Source organism: Grammomys surdaster, unplaced genomic scaffold, assembly GCF_004785775.1.
Source record: "Grammomys surdaster isolate TR1022 unplaced genomic scaffold, NIH_TR_1.0 140, whole genome shotgun sequence".
NCBI lineage: Eukaryota > Metazoa > Chordata > Mammalia > Rodentia > Muridae > Grammomys > Grammomys surdaster.
This window is the reverse complement of record NW_021604598.1, coordinates 6,107,565-6,122,802: the sequence shown is the minus strand read 5'-3', so window position 1 is coordinate 6,122,802 and position 15,238 is coordinate 6,107,565.

Here is a 15,238-nt window from a genome sequence, read left to right as displayed (position 1 = left end):
TTTTCTTCCCTCCTGTGGACTTGTTCAGCACCTCTTCTTAGCCCACCTTCATTTTTAAGTGTCAGCTTTTAATACCCAGAAACACATTCTATCCAGAACCCCCAATGGTTATACCTGACAGGATCTCAGCAGCATCCCATACTAGGCAGCCCATAGCTACAACGCTCTCCTAAAAACCACAGAGGGTAACACACCCTCAACAAAGACAAGACCAGATATCAGCACCTAGAATTACAGACAACCCAAACTCAGAAGCCAAGACACCAATGTAAAAACACAATTAATAACAGCCAATGTTGTAAATCAGACACACTCACCAGTCTGCTTTATAGTGAATCATCAACTGCTGCCAGCAGTCAGGAGTAGTGCATTTCCACTGTCTCTAAATATTGCATATTGACATGTGACCCTCTTTAAAACGTCCTGGCTACCCCAGATCACTCTCTCTGTCTTGTTCATTATCTTTATCTCCCTCTCTCTGTCTCTGTATCTCTGCCTCTCTTTCTCTCTCTCTCTCTCTCTCTCTCTCTCTCTCTCTCTCTCTCTCTCTCTCTCTCATGTCCCTCTACCAAGACTGCCCTTCATTCTCCCCTCTCCCCCAATTAACCTCTTTCATTAGATCTATTATATGGTGTGGTCTCTTAGCAATGCACCTTGGCCCCAGACCTGCCAAAGATACCTTTTGATGCTTCATCCTAATAGTCAGGACACTACATCTTCACTAAAGCCCACCAACCCTACTGTAGTAGGTCCTCGGTAATGCAACATAACTGAAGTACAAGAAGAGAATTTCAAAATAGCCTTTATGAATATGTTAGAGGCCCTTAAAAGGGAAATGGATAAATCATTTACAGAAAGTTATAAAAATGCAATGAATGAAAGAGCTGGTGGCATGAAAGTGGAAACAGAATCCATGAGGGATTTGTTTATTTCATCCAATTCTCCCAGATTTCTTCAAGGGTTTTATTTATTTCCTCTTTAAGGACCTCTACCATCTTCATATAGGGAGTTTTAAGGTCTTTTTCTTGTGCTTCAGTTATACTGGAATATTCAAGGCCAGCAGTTGTAGGATAGCTGGGCTCTAGTGGAGACATATTGCCCTAGCTGCTATTGATTGTGTTTTTATAGTGGCATCTAGGCATCTGGGTTTGGGGCAATTATAAGCTTAGGTTCTGATTTCTGAGGGTCAGAAGAGGAGGGTCTGTGAGATCCACAGGAGACAAGGATGAGGGGAAGGGAAGCTGCAGTGGGGAGGAGCCTGAGGGACTGTGCCTGCTGGGGAAACAAAGTGCAAGGAAGGTCTACAGGCAGGCTACTTAGGGGTTTTGGGCAGATGTGGCCTGTGAGGTGTCCATCTGAGCTGGGGGCTGGACAATGACACAGTGACAATTTGGGGGAGGGAGTCCAGGAGGGGACGCTATGGGATCCACAGGGACACGGAGAGGGGGAAAGGGAAGCTGCAGCTGATGTTCTGTTGCAGGGCCATGGAAAATCCTGTGGGATTGGATCTGCTGGGAGAACAGAGAGACTGGAATCATAAAACCAAACTAAGAAAAAACTGGAAATTAAAAAATTAGGAACTCAAAATAGGAAGCTCAGAGGCAAGCCTCATCAACAGAGTACAAGAAATGAAAAAGAGAATCACAGGCATTGAAGACAAGATAGAAGATATGGATACCTCAGTAAAAGCAAATGGTAAATCTAAAAAACCTAACAGGTTAAAAAAAAAATCTAGGGAAACTGGGAAACTATGAAAAGAGCAAATCTATGACTAATAGGCATAGAAAAAGGAGAAGAAACACAGATCAAAGGCACAGAAAATATTTTCAACAAAATCATAGAAGAACCTAAAGGAGACGCCTATAAAGTATAAGAAGAATAGAGAACACCAAACAAACTAGATGAGAAAAGAAATTCTCCTCAGTGTATAACTATCAAAACACTATATGCATAGAACAAAGAAAGAATATTAAAAGCTTTTAGGGGAAAAAAATCAAGTAACAGACTTCCAGTCTGGGCCGGAGCCCAGAGCATATCTCAGGCGGAAGCTCTGTACTCAACTTCACAAAACCCAGAGGAAGAGTGCCTCCCAGGAGGTATAACTCAGGCAGCATCTCAGGTAAACAGGTAGAAGTCCTTAAAGAGGAAACACAAAAATCCCTTAAAGAATTACAAGAAAACACAAACAAACAGATGAAGGAATTGAACAAAACCATTCAGGACATAAAAATGGAAATAGAAACAATAAAGAAAGCACAAAAGGAGACTACTCTGGAGATAGAAAACCTAAGAAAGAAATCAAGAGTCATAGACACAAGCATCACCAACAGAATACAAGAGATAGAAGAAAGAATCTCAGATGCAGAAGATACCATAGAAAATATTGACACAACTGTCGAAGAAAACACAAAATGCAAAAAGTTATTAACACAAAGCATCCAGGAAATCCAGGACACAATGAGAAGACCAAACCTAAGGATAATAGGTATAGAAGAGAGTGAAGATTCCCAACTTAAACGGCCAATAAATATCTTCAACAAAATTATAGAAGAAAACTTCTCTAACCTAAGGAACGAGAATAACCATAATCCCATAATCATACAAGAAGATCAAAACACCAAATAGACTAGATCAGAAAAGAAATACCTCCCGTCACATAATAGTCAAAACGCAAAATGCACAAAACAAAGAAAGAATTTTTAAAGTAGTAAGGGAAAAAGGGTAAGTAACATATAAAGGCAAACCTATCAGAATTACACCTGACTTCTCACCAGATACTATAAAAGCCAGAAGATCCTGGACAGATGTCATACAGACCCTAAGAGAATATAAATGCCAGCCCAGGCTACTATACCCAACAAAACTCTCAATTACCATAGATGGAGAAACCAAGATACTCCATGATAAAACCAAATTTACACAGTGTCTTTCCACAAACCCAGCACTACAAAGGATAATAGCAGGAAAGCTCCAATACAAGGAGGGCAATCATACCCTAGAAAGAGCAAGAAAATAATCCCCTTCCAACAAATCCAAAAGAAGACAACCACATAATCAATGCCTCCACTATTATCAAAAATGACAGGAAGCAACAACACCCTCTCCTTAATATCTCTTAACATCAATGGATTCAATTCCCCAATAAAAAGGCATGGGCTAACGGACTGGATACGCAAACAGGACCCAGCTTTTTGCTGCATACAGGAAACCCACCTCAGCGACAAAGACAGTCACTACCTTAGAGTAAAAGGTTGGAAAACAATTTTGCAAGCAAATGGCCCTAAGAAACAAGCTAGAGTAGCCATTCTAATATCGAATAAAATCGACTTTCAACTTAAAGCTATCAAAAAGGATAAGGAAGGACATTTCATACTTGTCAAAGGAAAAGTCAACCAACATGAACTCTCAATTCTGAATATCTATGCACCAAATGCAAGAGCACCCACCTTCATAAAAGAAACCTTACTAAAGCTCAAAGCATACATTCCACCTCACACAATAATAGTGGGAGATTTCAACACCCCACTCTCAGCAATGGATAGATCTTAGAAATAGAAACTAAACAGAGATACAATGAAATTAACAGAAGTTATGAACCAAATGGACCTAACAGATATTTATAGAACATTTCATCCTAAAGCAAAATAATATACCTTTTTCTCAGCACCTCATGGTACCTTCTCCAAAATGGACCATATAATTGGGCACAAAAGATTCAAAAAAATTGAAACAATCCCTTGCATCCTAAAAAATCACCATGGTCTAAAGCTGGTCTTCAATAATGACAAAGACAATGGAAAGCCCACATTCACATGGAAACTGAACAACACCCTACTCATTGATAATCTGGTCAGGGAAGAAATAAAGAAAGAAATTAAAGACTTTTTAGAATTTAATGAAAATGATGACACATCATACCAAAACCTATGGGATACAATGAAAGCAGTGTTAAGAGGAAAATTCATAGCTCTAAGTGCATACAAAAAGAAACTGGAGGGAGCTTACACTAGCAGCTTGACAACACACCTGAAAGCCCTAGAACAAAAAAGAAGCTAATACATCCAAGAGGAGTAGAAGGCAGGAAATAATCAAACTCAGGGCTGAAATCAAGCAAATAGAAACAAAAAGAACTATACAAAGAAGTAATAAAACCAGGAGCTGGTTCTTTGAGAAAATCAACAAGATAGATAAACCCTTAGCCAGACTAATTAGAGGACAGAGAGACAGTATCCAAATCAGTAAAATCAGAACTGAAAAGGGTGACATAACAACAGAAACTGAGGAAATTAAAAAAATCATCAGATCTTACTACAAAAGCCTATACTCAACAAAATTGGAAAATCTGGATGAAATGGACAATTTTCTAGACAAATACCAGTTACCAATGTTAAATCAGGACCAGATAAACCACAGTCCCATAACCCCAAAATAAAACCAGTCATTAAAAGTCTCCCCACAAAAAAAAAGTCCAGGACCAGACGGTTTTAGTGCAGAATTGCATCAGACCTTCAAGGAAGACCTAATACCAATTCTCTTTAAACAGTTCCACAAAATAGAAACAGAAGGAACACTACTCAATTCATTCTATGAAGCCACAATTACGCTCATACCTAAACCACACAAAGACCCAACAAAGAAAGAGAACTTCAGACCAATCTCCCTTATGAACATTGATGCAAGAATACTCAATAAAATTCTAGCGAACAGAATCCAAGAACACATCAAAACAATCATCCATCATGATCAAGTAGGCTTTTTCCCACGAATGCAGGGTTGGTTCAATATATGGAAATCCATCAATGTAATCCACTATGTAAACAAACTCAAAGAAAAAACCACATAATCATATCACTAGATGCTGAGAAAGCATTTGAGAAAATTCAACACCCCTTCATGATAAAAGTCTTGGAAAGATCAGGAATTCACGGTCCATACCTAAACATAGTAAAAGCAATATACAGCAAACCAGTAGCCAACATCAAACTAAATGGAGAGATACTTGAAGCAATCCCACTAAAATCAGGGGCTAGGCGAGGCTGCCCACTCTCCCCCTACCTATTCAATATAGTACTGGAAGTCCTAGCCAGAGCAATTAGACAACACAAGGAGGTCAAAGGGATACAAATTGGAAAAGAAGAAGTCAAAATCTCACTATTTGCAGATGATATGATTGTATAATTAAGCGACCCCAAAACTTCCACCAGAGAACTCCTAAACCTGATAAACAACTTTAGCAAAGCGGCTGGATATAAAATCAACTCAAACAAATCAGTAGCCTTCTTCTACTCAAAAGATAAACTGGCTGAGAAAGAAATTATGGAAATGACAACCTTCACAATAGCCACAGATAATATAAAATACCTTAGTGTGAACCTAACCAAGCAAGTAAAAGACCTGTATGACAAGAACTTCAAGCCCTTGAAGAAAGAAATCGAAACAGATCTCAGAAGATGGAAAGATCTCCCATGCTCATGGATTGGGAGGATTAATATGGTAAAAATGGCCATCTTGCCAAAAGCAATCTACAGATTTAATGCAATCCCCATCAAAATTCCCACTATATTCTTTACAGAGATAGAAAGCGCAATCTTAAAATTCATTTGGAATAACAAAAACCCAGGATAGCGAAAACTACTCTCAGCAACAAAAGAACTTCTGGAGGAATCACCATCCCCGACTTCAAGCTGTACTACAAAGCAATAGTGATAAAAACTGCATGGTATTGGAACAGAGACAGGCAGGAGGATCAATGGAATAGAAGACCCAGAAATAAACCCCCAATACCTATGGTCACTTGATCTTTGACAAAGGAGCTAAAACCATCCAGTAGAAAAAAGACAGCATTTTCAACAAATGGTGCTGGTCCAACTGGAGGTCAGCATGTAGAAGAATGCAAATTGATCCATACTTATCTTCTTGTACAAAACTCAATTCCAAGTGGATCAAGGACCTCCACCTAAAACCAGCCACACTGAAACTAATAGAAGAGAAATTGGGGGAAAGTCTCGAATACTTGGGCACAGGAGAAAAGTTCCTGAACAGAACACCAATGGCTTGTGCTCTAAGACCAAGAATCGACAAATGAGACCTCATAAAACTGCAAAGCTTCTGTAAAGCAAAGGACACAGTAGTCAATAGGACAAAGTGGCAACCAACAGATTGGGAAAAGATCTTTACCAACCCTACATCTGATAAAGGGCTAATATCCAAGGTGTACAAAGAACTGAAGAAATTAGACTCTAGACAATCAAAGAACCCTATCAAAAAATGGAGCACAGGGATGAACAAAGAATTCTCAACTGAGGAACCTCGAATGGTTGAGAAGCACCTAAAGAAGTGTTCAGCATCCCTAGTTATCAGGGAAATGCAAATGAAAACAATCCTGAGATTCCACCTCACACCAGTCAGAATGGTTAAGATAAAAAACACAGGTGACAGCAGTGGTTGGCGAGGATGTGGAGAAAGGAACACTCCTCCACTGTTGGTGGGATTATAAGCTGGTACAACCACTATGGAAAGCAGTCTGGCAGTATCTCAGAAAATTGGACATAGTGTTACCTGAGGACCCAGCTATACCACTCCTGGGCATACACCCAAAAGATGTTTCAACATGCAACAGGGACACATGCTCCACTATGTTCATAGCAGCCTTATTTATAATAGCCAGAAGTTGGAAAGAACCCAGATGCCCTTCAACAGAAGAATGGATGCAGAAAATGTGGTACATTTACACAATGGAGTACTACTCAGCTATTAAAAAATGAGTTCATGAAATTCTTAGACATCCTGAGTGAGGTGACCCAATCTCAAAAGAACATACATGGTATGCACTCACTGATAAGTGGATATTAGCCAAAAAGCTCACAATACCTAAGACACAACGCATAGACCACATGAAACTCAAGAAGAAGGAAGACCAAAGTGTGGGTGCTTTGGTCCTTTCTAGAAGGAGTATCAAAAGTTTCAACCAGAGCTCCCAAAGTCTAAACCTCCAGCCTCAGAGCACAAAGGGAGGGACTTATGTCTCCACCTATATAGGTAATTGAGGGTGGCCTTGTCAGACATCAGTGAAAGTGGAGGGCTACGGTCCCTGAAAGTTTGGATTCCCTAGTGTTAGGGAATTCAAGAGCAGGGAGATGGGACTGGGAGGCTGTTTGGAGCACACCCTCATAAAAAAAGGAGGAGGGGTATGGGATAAGGGATTTTGGGGGAGAATGGGAGAGGAGATAACATTGGAAGGTAAATATGTAAAATGCCCATTTAAAAAAAAAAGCAGATAAAGGGTCAAAAAAAAGAGAGAGAGAGTTTACTTAATTCATATTATTTTCAAAAGTCTCTAGGAGATGCTAACTGGCTAAGATCTTATTTTAAGCTCTCTACAAAAGAATTTAAGTCTCTGTTTAATATTCTCAAGAGAGATGTAAATCCTAATTTTCCTCAACAATTAATTGACAAAAGAGAAGTAATCTCACAAAAAGCAGAAGAAGCTATTATTAATCGATATATTATATGGTCTGATTAGTTGTTGGCTGTGCTATAACACTCCTTTAATAAAAGAGATTACTAATATAGATTTATATTTCTTTAAATAATGTCCGAATGACTCTCTTAGTGTGGAAGGAGCGACTGTTGGTTCTTCTGCCCTGATTCTACAAGAACTCTGAAAATTTGGCTCTAAAAACAAAAGAAGGGGAATGGTACCCCCCCAGAAGGAGCCCCCCTGAAATACTCTCCACCATGCCTTGTTCATTTTTAACTCTCTAAAACTGAAAGCTGATGGCAAATCTGCTGCTGACTGCCTCTGGCATCACCGAGGCCAATAAAAACTATGCCACAGATATGGGGAAAGACCCTCTTACCCTTAAAGGGAATGGCCCAGACCCAGTTCCCTTATGGGGCTGAGGATTGATATGCCTGTTTAATACCACAGAAGGCACAGCTAATCGGCTACCAAAGAGATTAATGAAATAAATAGATACCCCCCACAAAGCCAGGCCCAACCATAAATAAAATGAATAACAATTTACATCCAGGGAAGAGAAATCTCCCTGAGAATTCCCTTCTTTTTCCTTTCCAGGTAAAAATGAATCACCAGTGATGTCTGCTGTTAGAAGTTCTAATCCAGATGCTGGCCTCCGAACTTAGACTACTCAGACCTTCGAAGGGCCATTGACAAGAACATCAAACAGCTTGTGATTGACATCACTAATCTGAAGAAATCCCTCATTTCCCTGTCTGAAGAGACCTCCTAAAATCGCAAAGATCCTTATTAGACTTGATTTACTCTATTATAATAGAAAAGGCTGTGTACAGTTCTTGACTGTGTACAGCCCTTATAGAAGAATATTGCCTTTACATAGTCAAGACAGGGATGGTTAAAGAGAGCATGAAAAAGGTCAGAGAAGGCTCTGAAAAAAGTCAGAGAGAGAAAGAGAAAGATGATTGCTGGTACAAGAATTGGTTTTCAGCCTCTCCAAGGTTGTCAACCCTACCTCCTCTCATCTTGGGACCATTATTTGGGTTCTTTTTGCTTATTTCTTCTGGTCCCTCGGCCTCAAATAGGCTGACTAACTCTGTGAAACAACAGATAAATAATTTGGTAGCAAAACCTATTCAGATACATTATCATAAGTTAGCTATGGAGGATCACGAGACTCAAGATAAGGTTGTTACTTTATCCAGGGTGTTCCCAAAACCCATCTCCACCCAACCTAAAAGAGGGGACTTCCGCCCCTAGACCAAGCAGAGAGGGGCCACCCAGAACCCCCTCTGACAGGCGACCTGAATTCTTGCTTAGGCTGTGAGGCTAAGCACTGCAAGGGAATACCAATAAAAGTTAAAAATATCTCTCTGGGTTCCCTGAGGGACAAGCCTGACTGCATAGGGGTTGATGTCAAAATTATCCCCTCTCCAGGAAAAAGACATCAGGATGGGTGTGGCCCTCAGGCCTCACTGGACAACGACAGGGGGACTGGAGCCACTACAAGATCCCCATCAATTACTGGAGGTCAGGCCTCTATCCCTGCCTTTGCAAGATTAGATTCGCCACAGCCCTTCTATACTTAGAGAAGGGAGGAGATGTCAGGGGCATCCCTGCTTACACACTGAAGGCCTAAAATCAGCCATAGGCCTAAAATCAGCAATAGGCCTGTCATACATGTATACTAACACCAAGTCTTGGGTCTCAGTGGAAAAACATTGAAACATATGGCTATAAGCTATTGTAAACAGGCAGCTTTTGTGGAAATTTACCAGCCTGAGTAATCATAGGCCTTGTAAATAGGTAGCCTTGGCAGACAATACCAACTTAGACAAGGACAAGTGAATCATAGGCAGAGTCATAGTGACCTGTCCCCTGAACCCTCACCCAGCCGATACCCTGTTCTGAAAGATATCTGTATTCCCCCTGAACATCCACACTCCGGTGTCATCCCCTTCCCCACATTCTGCCTTTTTGTGTTTATAACCCCTGTGTGAATGAGTATAAATTACAATTTGAAAAAAAAATAAATTATATATATATTAAAAAAATCAAGTAACATATAATGCAGACCTATCAGAATAACATCTCACTTCTCAGTGGAGACTCTGAAAGCCAGAAGGGCCTAGAGAGACTGCTATGGGGTCTAAACAGTCCAGACTACTATACCTAGCAAAACTTTAAATTACAATAGATGGAGAAAAAAGACATGTCATGATAAAACCAAATTTAAGCACTATTTATCTATAAATGAGCCCTACAAAAGGCACTAGAAGAAAGGCTTCAAGGTGAAGAGGTTAATTATACCCAAGAAAATGGAAAGAATAAATAATCCCAGACCAGCAAATCAAAACTGGAGGAAACACACACACACTACAACCACCACCACCACTGCCACGACAACAACAAAGTAACATGAACCAACAAACACTTCTCATTGATAACTTCTAACATCAATGGTCTCAATTCCCCAGTAATAAGAAACATACTAACAAAATTCATGGGAAAAGTGGATCCATCCTTCTGCTAACATCAAAAATAGGCGTCACCTCATGGTGAAAGGATGAAAAAAGATATTCCAAGTACAAGGACCTAAGAAGCAAGCTGCTGTGGTCACTTTTTTTAATATCTAACAAAATAACTTCAAACCAAAATTAATCAGATGAAATCTGAAAGGATACTACATACTCATTGGAGGAAAAACCCACCAAGAGGACATTGTGATTATTAACATTAATGCACTAAACACAAGAGCACCTAAGTTCATAAAAAAAAATCACTGAAAGTGAGTGACATTCAACTCTTGCCAATTGATAAGTCATCTAGACAAAAATTAAACAGAGAAACTCTAGAACTAACTGACATCATAAACCAAATGGACCTAACATTTATCTACAGAACACTTTACCCAAATACAAAAGAATATACCTTCTTCTAACAGTTCATGAAACTTCCTCCAAAATTGACCACATACTTGGCCACAAAACAAGTCTCAGCAGATAAAAGAAAACTGAAATAATACCCTACATCCTATCTGTCCATTATAAATTAACACTGGGGGTCAACAACCAAAGTTACAGAAAACTTACAAACTCAGTGGAAACTGAACAACTCTCTACTGAAAGAGAAAAAAGGGTCAAAACCAAAATTTAAAACTTTCTAAAATTGAAAAAAAATGAAACTACAACATATACAAACTTTTAGGACACATGAAGGTATTTCTAAAAGGCAAGCTCATAACAGTAAGTGCCTAAAGGGAAGAAATTGGAGAGATTATATGTTAGTAACTTAACAGCACATCTGAAAGCTCAAGAACAAAAAGAATAACAACAATCAACTGGAACACACAACAAAAAATAGTCAAACTCAGAGCTGAAATCAATAAAATAGAAACAAACAACAACAAAAGACTACAAAAAAATCAATGAAACAAAAAAAATGGATCTTTGAAAAAAATCAGTAAGACTGACAAACACTTAGCCAAATTAACTAAAAGTCAGAGAAAGCCAAATTAACAAAATTAGAGATGAAAGATGAAGTGAGGAAGGGGAGAGAATATGAGAAGACGTGGCTCACATCAAGAACTATTTAAGGAGTCATTTGGAAACCTAGTACAGTAGAAGCTTCTTAGAATATATACACATATTAAGGAAATCTAAATGAAATTGCCAAATAACATGGGAGACATTTCTACAACTGGAAATCTCTCACCACCAAATAAAACAACAGGAAGCCACATCTAATTAATTTGTTGGCCAAAGGGGTCCCATGGGAACCCCCAAACAACCCAGGCTCTTGTTAAGGGCATAATTGACTCCATAAACTGACATCAAGGTGTTGCTGAAGACAACACCTACACAACTCATTGAACACAGAGAAGCTAAGCCTGTGCCTACCTGGAGCATTTACCCCAGTGGGCTAGAGTTTTTCCTCTCAGAAGGAGCTCTACATGTTGCCAAAAGAGAAAGATAAACACCACTCCCCTGAAAACCCTCCTATCTACAGTGATGTTCCACTTTCAAGACTCACACTGGCAACTGTGGCACAAAGCTTGTGAAAGTAATCAATCTGTAGGGTAAAAGATCCGAGCCTACTCCAGAGTTTGAAAACTTACAAAGACCCATGAACCCCTGAGCCCAAATACTCAGCAATCCCTGGGCCTGAAACCCCACCAATCCCTGAGTTTGAGATACCACTAATCCCCAGGCTTGGTTTAAAATCATACTAATTCTCCATCGTGGAAAACCCCACCTCCCAAGAAACCCTATATAAATCCTGCTTCCTGTTTAGTTCCCCTCTGCTTCTCACCCAAGCAGAGGCAGCCACACACTTGTGGTTCTTCCAACAGTTCTCTTGTGTGAGTTTGTTGTGTGGTATGACTTTGTGGTATTCTTTGGCTTCCAACTGCCAAGATACCTTCACCTTTAGAGCTGCAACACCTCCACTGGGGAAACCTTTCCTGTCAGAACTACAACACCTCCACTGGGGAAGCCTTTCCCCTTAGACCTGCAATACTTACATAACCAATATCTGACTTGATATAAGGCTCACTCCATAAGATGGAACTCATATTGGATGCTGCTTAGGTGACTAAGAACCTAAACATAAGAACTGTACTAGATAGTCCTGGAACTTAGGGGAAAACCAAATGCTATACTGTTCTGCTATAAGAACACAGCAATAAAATGAGTCCTAATGACATTCAATCTGCTATTATTATAGATCAGAGCCTTGGCTAGCCAGCTTCAGTGAAGCTTCCTCCTGTAGCAGATGGAAACAAAAACATAGAGCCAGAGCCAGATAATTTTCAGAGAGAGAGAGAGAGAGAGAGAGAGAGAGAGAGAGAGAGAGAGAGAGAGAGAGAGAGAGAGAGAGAGCTCTGCCAAATAAGCCCACTCGGGGCTCAGGAAACCCTCCAGAAGAGAAAGTAGACACAGTATAAGAGCCAGAGGGTATGAGGACACCAGGAACTGAGGCCTTATAAACACAGCTGGACTACTGCACACATGAACTCACAGAGACTGAAGGAGCAAGCACAGGGCCAGCACGTGTCTGCACCAGATGGAATCCTAGAGCGGAAAGAAGTAGATGCATGCTCCCATCCCTAACCAGGAAGCTCTCTCCACCTGATAACTACTTACAAATGAAAAGTTTTCTACAAGAGAATCTCATGACTCCAGAGAAACAAGCTACTCTTAAGGGTAGGCTTCACACCCACCAGAAGATGGCCAACAGAAAATAAACTCAACAGCATCTTCGGTTGCTCTTTGTCTCATAATGTGTCAGAGCTTTTCGTTTTTGTTGTTGTTTTTATGTTTATGGGTTCTTTGAGTGTCTATTATGACTTCTGGTTTTGTGTTTTTAGTGGGATTCCTTTGGGGGTGAACCTGTGTGTTTCTGCGTTTATATGTTTTTCTTGTGTTTTTTTATTTGGCCATTGTTATGTGTGTGTGTGTGTGTGTGTGTGTGTGTGTGTGTTTTCTAATATCAATTTGTTTGGGCTTATTTTATATTATTATATTATACTTTGTGCCTGTTTATTTCCTAAGAAGAGAAAGGGGTGGGTATGGATGGGGGAGGGAAGAGAAGAACTAGGAGGAGTCAGGGAAGAGGAAAGTTTAAGTGGAATTTATTAGGATATATTGTATAAAATATCTATTTTCAATAAATTTAAACATTAAAACAACAATAACAAAAGATTTGAGAAAGAGAGTACTCAGTAAAGGGCATTAGGAGAGTGCAGTGACTCACAGGGTGGTTCATAGTCAATCGGGAGTGATCCGGTCTTGCTTATTACACTTGCTAACTGCGAAATGCTGATGAGAAACTTGCATTAATCTTGCAGCTACTTTCTTCTCAGCTGTAAACGAAAACCAGCAGCCCTACCTGTGTATCCTTTGGTCAGATGAAAGGTATCTACTAAAAGAATTCCTTGATCAGAAGACAGGACTCCTACAAATGACCTTGCTGGGTCAGCTGGTCATCACACAGGTAGGAAGGAAGATATGTGAAGCCCAGCTTCAATAACATTCTTCAGCTGGATAATGATCAATCACACCCAAGACCACCCTGGCACCCTAATACCCAAAACCTCCTTGGGGCCCTGGGGCTGTATCCTGGGTCCCACTTCTGTAAAGAGTCACTGCCAGCACAGTGGTACCTCTTGCCCATGGGGAAACTGTTTGTCCTTTGCTGTTTTAGAATAAACAGTCCAGTTTACAGACTCCAGCTCTAGTCTATTTTTCTGCCTTCTGTTTCCCTACACTGCCTACAAAATCTACCATCTCCTGCCTCCATCCCCTTACTCCTCTTGATGCTGCTCACACACTTGGTGGCTTTCTCTCATGCCCCTCACAGTGCTGTGAAGAAGTGCTTGGCCTTTGATCTGTGTTGCCGAGTGACTTCTTTATTGAACAGGAAGTACATGTGTGCAAGGATTTAGTCTTACCTCCGCTTGAGAGAGGGATCTTTTGTTTTGTTTTGCTTTGCTTTGTTTTGTTTTCTCCCTTTTCCGCTCCTGAACAGCTAAAGATAAGTTTACTAGTGTTTATTCAGAATTTCATTGTTCCCTGAAAGAAATTGTTTAGTCTTAACTAGCTATATGATTGATTTTTCTCCTGTAACAAAAGCTTCACTTATGCAATGTAAGGGAGGAGGGGATTACTTTGGCTCGGTTTCAGTCTTATTACAGTGAGGAAGGCATGATGGCTGGTCTGGCTTTGGTTCATGGCAGTGGAAGCTTGCAGCAAGGTTTATCCATACCTATGTGGGTCAGGAAAGAAAGAGCTAGATTTGAAATAGAATTTGGCTATAATCCTTAAGGGCCCATCCCTACTGGCCTACATCTGCTACCTGGGCCTCGGGCCTCAAAGGTTCCATAACCTCCCAAAATAGTACCACCAGCTAGGACCAGTTATTCAAATACAGGAACTTTACAGGAAGTGTAAGTGGAATATATTGGAATATATTGTATAAAATATCTATTTTCAATAAGTTTAAACATTAAAACAACAATAACAAAAGATTTGAGAAAGGGAGTACTCAGTAAAGGACATTTAGGGGTAAATTTAAGACTCCCTCCGTAAGACTAGAGAAGACACAACATGTTTGTGATACACAGGAAGCAAGGCAGAGAGACTCAAACCTGGATGGTGGGAGCAAGCAGGACAGTATATAACCAGTGGGTGTTACACTGTAGGGCTGCAGGGCCTGAGGAGATAAGAAGAGAAATGAAGCAGGGAGGCCCAGCAGTCTGGGCATTTCAAAAACTCCTGAGAGAATAATGTAGGTGTCTTCTATCCTCTGGAAAAAAGGCAAATGGCATTTTGGAAAGGTATGACAGATTATGAATCTCTTTCTCCTCTAATATTCCTTGCAAGATTCAAACCAAAGAAAATATAACTTGATTTTAATTAAGTTTAATTCTTTTGGACTGCCTTTTATTTTTATATGTCTCATTGTGCCCTGAAATGTATTTTGTTTATATCCATCTCTCCTGATGATATCTCAGGCATTTCAAACAGTAGTTCACTGAATGCTTTCTACTGTGGCTAGATAAACATAACTGCATCTTTTTTTCCTAAGCCATTCCCATCATCACAGCCACAGTGAATGGAGCTATAGGAAAGAATATAGCAGTTTGATAAGAGATTACTGTGAGCTGTAATCAGCTGTCAATAATTACCCAGAAACTGCCTATTACAGGACAATGACTTCCTCAGCCAAAGTTAATCTAAATGAAGATAATCAAATTCTCCT